Source organism: Rutidosis leptorrhynchoides, chromosome 6 (genome assembly GCF_046630445.1).
Source record: "Rutidosis leptorrhynchoides isolate AG116_Rl617_1_P2 chromosome 6, CSIRO_AGI_Rlap_v1, whole genome shotgun sequence".
Classification (NCBI taxonomy): Eukaryota; Viridiplantae; Streptophyta; class Magnoliopsida; order Asterales; family Asteraceae; genus Rutidosis; species Rutidosis leptorrhynchoides.
In genome coordinates this window covers 12,941,099-12,949,166 of record NC_092338.1, presented here as the reverse complement: position 1 = coordinate 12,949,166, position 8,068 = coordinate 12,941,099, and positions in this window count along the sequence as shown.

Genomic DNA, 8,068 nt, shown 5'->3' with positions numbered 1-8,068 from the left:
GATATGCGGTGGAGATTTTATGAGTTACTCCATATCTTTTAAGAACTTTCTCAAGTTGATTATTACAGAAATGAGTACCCCGATCACTTATTAAAGCTTTCGGTGTTCCAAACCTTGCAAAAAGACGTTTTAAAAAGTTGACTACAACTCGTGCATCGTTTGTTGGGAGAGCTTATGCTTCCGCCCATTTAGATACATAATCAATGGCTACGAGTATATATAAATTATTATGAGATTTTGGAAATGGACCCATAAAGTCAATACCCCAAATGTCAAATACTTCACATACTTGGATGACATTTTGTGGCATTTCATCACGTTGACTTATTCTTCCGGCCCTTTGACATGCATCACAGGATTTGCAAAGAAGGTGTGCGTCTTTGTAAATTGTAGGCCAATAGAATCCAGCTTCATAAACTTTTCTTGCTGTTAGTTGAGGCCCATAATGCCCTCCTGTTGGTCCTGTGTGACAATGGTTTAATATTTTACTAGCTTCATCTCCAAATACACATCGGCGTATTATTCCATCGGGACAACTTTTAAACAGATGTGGATCTTCCCAGAAATAGTGTTTTATATCACTGAAGAATTTCTTTCGTCTTTGGTACGATAATCCTTTTTCAAGGAATCCACAAACTAAGTAGTTTGCATAGTCTGCAAACCATGGGATTTCTTTATAATCTATCTTCAATAGATATTCATCAGGAAAGTTGTCTTGTATGGCCGATTCATTCAGAACTTCTAATTCGGGATTTTCAAGACGAGAAAGATGATCAGCGGCGAGATTTTCTGCTCCCTTTTTATCTCGGATTTCAATATCAAACTCTTGTAAGAGTAAGATCCAACGGATTAATCTTGGTTTAGCATCTTGTTTTGAAAATAGGTATCTAAGAGCAGAATGGTCGGTATAGACCACCGTTTTTGCTAGAACGAGATATGATCGAAATTTGTCAAAAGCAAAGACAATAGCAAGGAGTTCTTTTTCAGTAGTTGTATAGTTCGTTTGTGCTCCTTGTAATGTCTTACTAGCATAATATATAGGTTGAAATCGTTTTTCAATCCTTTGTCCTAAAACGGCTCCCATTGCAAAATCACTTGCATCGCACATTAGTTCAAATGGTAGATTCCAATTTGGTGTTATCATGATCGGTGCATTAGTGAGTTTTTCTTTAAGAATATTAAAAGATTTGATACACTCATCTGAAAAGATGAATGGCGCATCCTTTTCTAGGAGTTTATTCATAGGAGTGGCAATTTTAGAAAAATCTTTTATGAAACGTCGGTAAAAACCGGCATGCCCTAGAAAACTCCTGACTCCTCTAACATTGGTGGGATGTGGAAGTTTAGCAATTACATCTACTTTAGCTCTATCCACTTCGATTCCTTCTTTTGAAATTTTATGTCCAAGAACGATGCCTTCTTTAACCATGAAATGGCATTTCTCCCAATTAAGTACTAGATTTGATTTTTCGCATCTAATTAGCATTCGTTCCAGATTAACTAGACATGATTTAAATGTATCACCGAAGACTGAAAAGTCATCCATGAATACTTCCATGCATTCTTCTATCATGTCGTGAAAAATCGCCATCATACACCTTTGAAAGGTTGCAGGGGCGTTACAAAGTCCAAATGGCATGCGTTTGTAAGCAAAAGTACCATAAGGGCACGTGAATGTGGTTTTCTCTTGATCTTCGGGTGCTATTGGAATTTGAAAATATCCGGAAAATCCATCTAGAAAACAATAGTAACTATTTCCGGCTAATCTTTCCAACATTTGATCTATGAAAGGTAAGGGAAAGTGATCTTTTCTGGTGGCGTCATTTAATTTTCTATAATCAATACATACACGCCATCCTGTTACAGTCCTAGTAGGAATAAGCTCATTTTTCTCATTTGTAATGACAGTCATGCCACCCTTCTTAGGTACGCATTGAACTGGGCTTACCCATGGACTATCAGAAATTGGATATATTAATCCTGCATCTAGCAGTTTAATAATCTCTTTCTTAACTACATCTTGCATATTAGGATTTAGTCTTCGTTGGCGTTGCACATACGTTTTATGACCTTCTTCCATAAGGATTTTATGTGTGCAATACGAAGGACTTATTCCTTTAATATCATGAATCTTCCATGCAATGGCTGGTTTATGAGCTTTCAACATAGAAATGAGTTGTGATTTCTCATTTTCAGTAAGAGAAGACGATATTATTACAGGTAATTCAGATTCACCATGTAAATAAGCGTATTCCAAATGGTTTGGAAGTGGCTTTAACTCTAATTTCGGAGGTTCTTCTATTGATGATTTATATCGATATCTGTCTTCTTCTTTTAGCATTTGAATTTCTTCTGTTGTTGGTTCATATCCATTAGCTATAAGTGTAGCTAACATTTCAGCTTCATCAATTGGTTCATTACCTTCTCCTAAAGAACATTCTCCTGTTCCTTGTAATTCTGGAAATTCTTCTAATAATTCTGCATGTGCATCTATAGTTTGAATATAATAACATGTATCATCTGCAGATTGTGGTTGTTGCATTGCTCTATCAACTGAAAAGGTAACACTCTCATCCTCTATACTTAGGGTCAGTTTCTTACCGAACACGTCTATCATTGCTTTAGCCGTGTTTAAGAATGGTCTTCCTAATATGAGAGGAACTTGAGAATCTTCTTCCATGTCCAGAACAACAAAATCTACTGGAAATACTAAAGTACCAACTTTAACTAGCATGTTTTCCATTATCCCTCTAGGATATTTTATTGATCTATCGGCTAGTTGTATGCTTATTCTGGTTGGTTTCAATTCTCCAAGGTCTAGTTTAGCGTATAGTGAATACGGCATTAGATTTATACTAGCACCTAAATCTGCCAATGCTTCTATTGAACTAAGGCTACCCAGAAAACATGGAATTGTGAAACTTCCTGGATCAGATAATTTTTCTGGTATCTTATTCAACAGCACTGCTGAACAATTAGCATTCATAGTAACAGCCGAGAGTTCTTCCATTTTCTTTCTATTCGTGATTAGATCTTTCAAGAATTTAGCATATCTTGGCATTCCTGAAATCACATCAATGAAAGGAAGATTTACATTTATCTGTTTAAACATATCCAAGAATTTGGATTGCTCGGCTTCAAGTTTTTCTTTCTTCATTTTACTCGGGTAAGGAAGTGGTGGTTGGTATGGTTTAACATAAGGTTTATCCTTAACTGTGTTATCTTCATTAACCTTTTCAACTACCGGTTCTTTTTCCTTATCTTGATCAGGTTGTGGTTCTTGTGTAGTAGAAATAGTTTCATCAGAAGTTACAGGTATTTCAGGTGGTTTAAGTGTTGTACCACTTCTTGTGGTAATAGCTTTAGCTGTTTCATTCCGGGGGTTAGCATTTGTATCACTAGGTAGACTTCCCGGTTTTCTTTCACCTATTAACCTTGCTAGGTTACTTACTTCTTGCTCCAGATTTTGAATAGAAGCTTGTTGATTTCTAAATGCTTGAGCATTTTGTTCATTTGGTTTGTTTTTGAGATGTGAAAAACTGCGTTTGAGTTTCAACTAGCTTCGTCATCATATCTTCTAAATTCGGCTTTTTATCATCGGTTTGTTGTGGTGGTTTGTTTTGAAAATTCGGTCTTTGCTGATTATAAGTATTATTGGATACTTGTTGATTGCTAGGACCTTGTTGGTTGTTGTATGGAATATTTCGGTTATAATTCTGGTTTTGATTGTAAATCGGTCTTGGCGGTTGATAATTATTCTGATAATTATTTCCAGGCCTTTGGTTTATGTATGAAATATTCTCTCTTTGTTCCATTGTTAATTCAATACTGAGACAATCTTTTGTCAAATGTGGTCCTCCACACTGCTCACAACTAATTCGTATAGCATGAATATCTTTAGTCATCTTTTCCATCCGTCTCTCGAAAGCATCTATCTTTGCCGAAATGGAATCTAAATCATGGCTAGAATCGGCTCTAGCTGCTTTAGATGATCTAATGATATCTTTTTCTTGGTGCCACTCATGTGAGTGGGAAGCAGTATTATCAATAATTTTGTAAGCATCAGTTTCGGTTTTCTTCATAATCGAACCACCAGCTGCTATATCTATGTCTTTTCTTGTAGTGATGTCGCATCCTCGGTAGAATATTTGTACTATTTGACAGGTGTCTAAACCATGTTGCGGACATCCTCTTAGTAACTTTCCATATCTTGTCCACGCCTCATATAGAGTTTCATTTGGTTTCTGTGTGAACGTAACAATTTCTGCTTGAAGTCTTACGGCTTTAGATGCAGGAAAAAATTGTTTAAGAAATTTATCAATTAAAACATCCCATGTATCGATCGCCCCTTCAGGTAACGATTCCAACCAATCTTTGGCTTCTCCCTTTAAAGTCCAGGGAAATAACATGAGATATATCTGTTCATCCTCCACTTCTCGTATTTTAAATAGTGTGCAGATCCTATTAAAGGTACGTAGATGTTCATTTGGATCTTCCTTCGGCGCACCACTAAATTGGCATTGATTAGTCACCATGTGTAGAATTTGTCCTTTGATTTCATAATCTGGCGCATTAATGTCTGGATGAGTGATTGCGTGACCTTGGCCAGTGCGTTTAGCTCTCATTCGGTCTTCCATACTTAAAGGTTCCAGATTCTCCATAATTGAATTTGTTGAATCGGTATCACTAGATAATTCTGATTTAATAGTTCGTTCCTCAACAATCTCTGTTTGAATGATTGGTGGTTCCGGAGGAAAGTTTAATGGTTCAGGATCTATGAACCGTTCCTGAATGTTTTCTGGATTCTCAATTGTGAGGTTTGTTTCAAAAACTGGATTATCGGAAATTTGCACTGAAGTACTTGGTCGACTGGATGACGATTCTAAAGAAAAATCAACGGCGGTTATATTTGTTAAACGATGTCTTGATCGAGTTACAGGTGGTGAACGTACAAAAGGTGATGAACGTCTTGCTCGGTGCATTCACTGAATATCTTATTAGTTTTAAAAAGGAAAGAAAAATTATAATAAGTTATCCAATCAATAGACTTTTCTGATTTTGCCCACGTTTCGAATAGCCAAAAGATGCAGCAGAGGGGCAGGATTCGTTTGGTCTCAATATAATTGAGGACTGTTTGGCTCCAATAACCCGGTCCACGTACAAATCCAACTATTACTACGAACCAGAAAATTTTGATGTCTATTAATTTAACCACTCAAAATAAATTTTCGTAATTTTAAGAAATTTAGATAAGAAGTAGAATAAAATTCTAAGTCCTAAAAACTAGAATGGCGAGAAATAAGAAAGACAAAGATTGCGCGTCGAAAAATGTCGAAAAAGAAAAAATGGTTGAAAAATAAAAGGTGACGGAAAAATAAAAGAAACTTATCAAAACTTAAAAATACTTAACTAATTTAACCTTATTACTACAACTAACTTAAAATTATAATCGCAAATTGAAATTACTAATTGGAATGATAATTGATACATAGTAAAAGGTCTAAAAATATTAAAGCTTACAGGAAAAACTAAATCCCAAATGGAAATAACTTAAAAAGAAACTAAAACTTAAAAAGGCGTCGCAAAATTCTAAAGCACCTAAATCTTAGTCTAAAGAAAAAGCACTTAAGGAATTTTACGGCAAAGCCTAAAAATCTAGGAGTAAAAATAACTATAGCAAAAACTAAGTTTAAAATTAATTATGAGCTAAAAATACAAATATTACGCTACAACGATTAAAAAGGGACAAAATATTAAAAGAAATAAAAAGTGATAAAAAAATACAATTTTTATTAAAATATTATTTTTATATTAATTATATTAAAGTATTAAGTTTTAAATATAATAAAACTAATTAAAAGTAATTAATTAAACTAAAATCTTAATTAATAATAATAATAAATCAAATTAGGGTTTAATATAATAATAATATATTATACTCCGTAATTAATGCGAAATTAGGGTTTCTTTGTGGCCCTGTCAGACCCCTCATGCGAGTCGCATGGTTTAAGGGGTTGGGTCATGCGACTCGCATGACTGAACTGGACCGGTTCAACTGGACAGGTTCAATTTGACAGGTCACGTATATTTAATATTTATTTTCTTTTTTTCTGTTTTATATTTAAAATATAAATATATATATATAATTAAAATAAAACTTAATTTTTAAAACTAAAAATAAACTTAAAATTACTTTATAATTTTGTAAAAATAAAAGAAAAACTTAAAAATATATTTAAAATACTTTTTTTTTTATATCTTTTTAATTTTTAAACAAAAATATAAATTTTACAAAAACTAATTATAACTTAAAAATTAAAAATATGGCGTTTCGCTTCGGCGAACATTCCCCGGCAGCGGCGCCAAAAAATACTTGATGAAGTGCGAGGTGTATATAAAATAGCTTATATTTTACTAGGAAAAACTATTAAATACGATACAATTTTACACAAGATATTTATTTATTTATAGAATGGATATACTTAAACCTTGCTACAACACTTATAGGCAGTGTACCTAATCGTACAGTAGTGTAGTTTTTAGTAAGTCCGGTTCGTTCCACAGGGAAATCTTTAAACAAAGCTCAACGCTATATTAGTTTACTTTTAAAAAAAATACAAATATATATATAGGTAATATTATTATTATAAAGGGGGGTTTTTACCGTTTAATGACCGGTTTGTCGATTTTAAAACTTTAGTCGCAGTTAAAACCTAATGTAAAATATAAAATAAATACAAGACTTTAAATTAAAGCGTAAAGTAAATAACGATAATGAAATTGCGAATAATAAAAATGCGATAAAATTAAATTGCGATAATTAAAAATACGATAATTAAAAGTGCAATTAAATAAAATAACAATAAATAAAAGTGCGATAATTAGAAGTGCAATTAAATATAAAATAAAGGAAATTAAATATGAAATAAAAGAATTATGCTTATTTAAACTTCCGTAATCATGATGTTTGACGTGTTGATTTTAGTTTTATGCCCATGGGTTAATTGTCCTTTGTCCTGGATTATTCAATATGTCCGTCTGGTTTTTGTCCATAACAGTCCATCAGTCATAAATATAAATTGCAAGTGTCCTTGTCAAATTATTATTATACCCGAAGTTAAATATTCCAACTAATTGGGGATTCGAATTGTAACAAGGTTTTAATACTTTGTTTAATGAATACACCAGGTTATCGACTGCGTGTAAACCAAGGTTTTACTACTTTGTTAACAATTACACCAATTACCCTTGAATGTAATTTCACCCCTGTTTTAATTATTCTAGTGGCTATTAATCCATTCCCGTGTCCGGTTAAATGAACGATTATTCGTACATATAAATACCCCGCCCATCGTGTCCGATCGAGTGTATATGGTAATTTATAGGGACGCCCAATTGTAAATCTTTATATTAACATTAACAAACTTTCATTTAGTTAAACAAATATAAAGCCCATTAATAGCCCATAGTCTAATTTCCACAAGTGTCATTCTTTTGTCCAAACCCCAATTATGGTACAAAGCCCAATTACCCAATTTTAGTAATTAGCCCAACATCATGATTACTTCGTTTTAAATAAGCATAATAATAACTTAGCTACGAGACATTAATATAAAAAGGTTGAACATAACTTACAATGATTAAAAATAGCGTAGCGTTACACGGACAGAATTTCGACTTACACCCTTACAACATTTGCTAACATACCCTTATTATTAGAATTATAATTAAAATTAAAATATAAATTATAAATATAAATATATATTACTTATGAAGAGGAAGAGAAAAAAGATGTATAAAACTCGGCAGAAAACTGGCTTTTTATAGGACCTGACCAGCAATCTTACACCATGCGACTCGCATGGTTTTGTGCCTCTGGCCATGCTAGTCGCATGGCCACCCTGGATCCAGCCAAATGGATTTGTTTTCTTCTTTGTCGACGTAATATAATAATAATAATAATAATAATATATAATTATATATAATTATATATATATTATATTATATTCTTGTGCATAGTAGACTAGATATTTTTGGTCCGTTGCGTCGGGCGTTTCTTCTTGGCTCA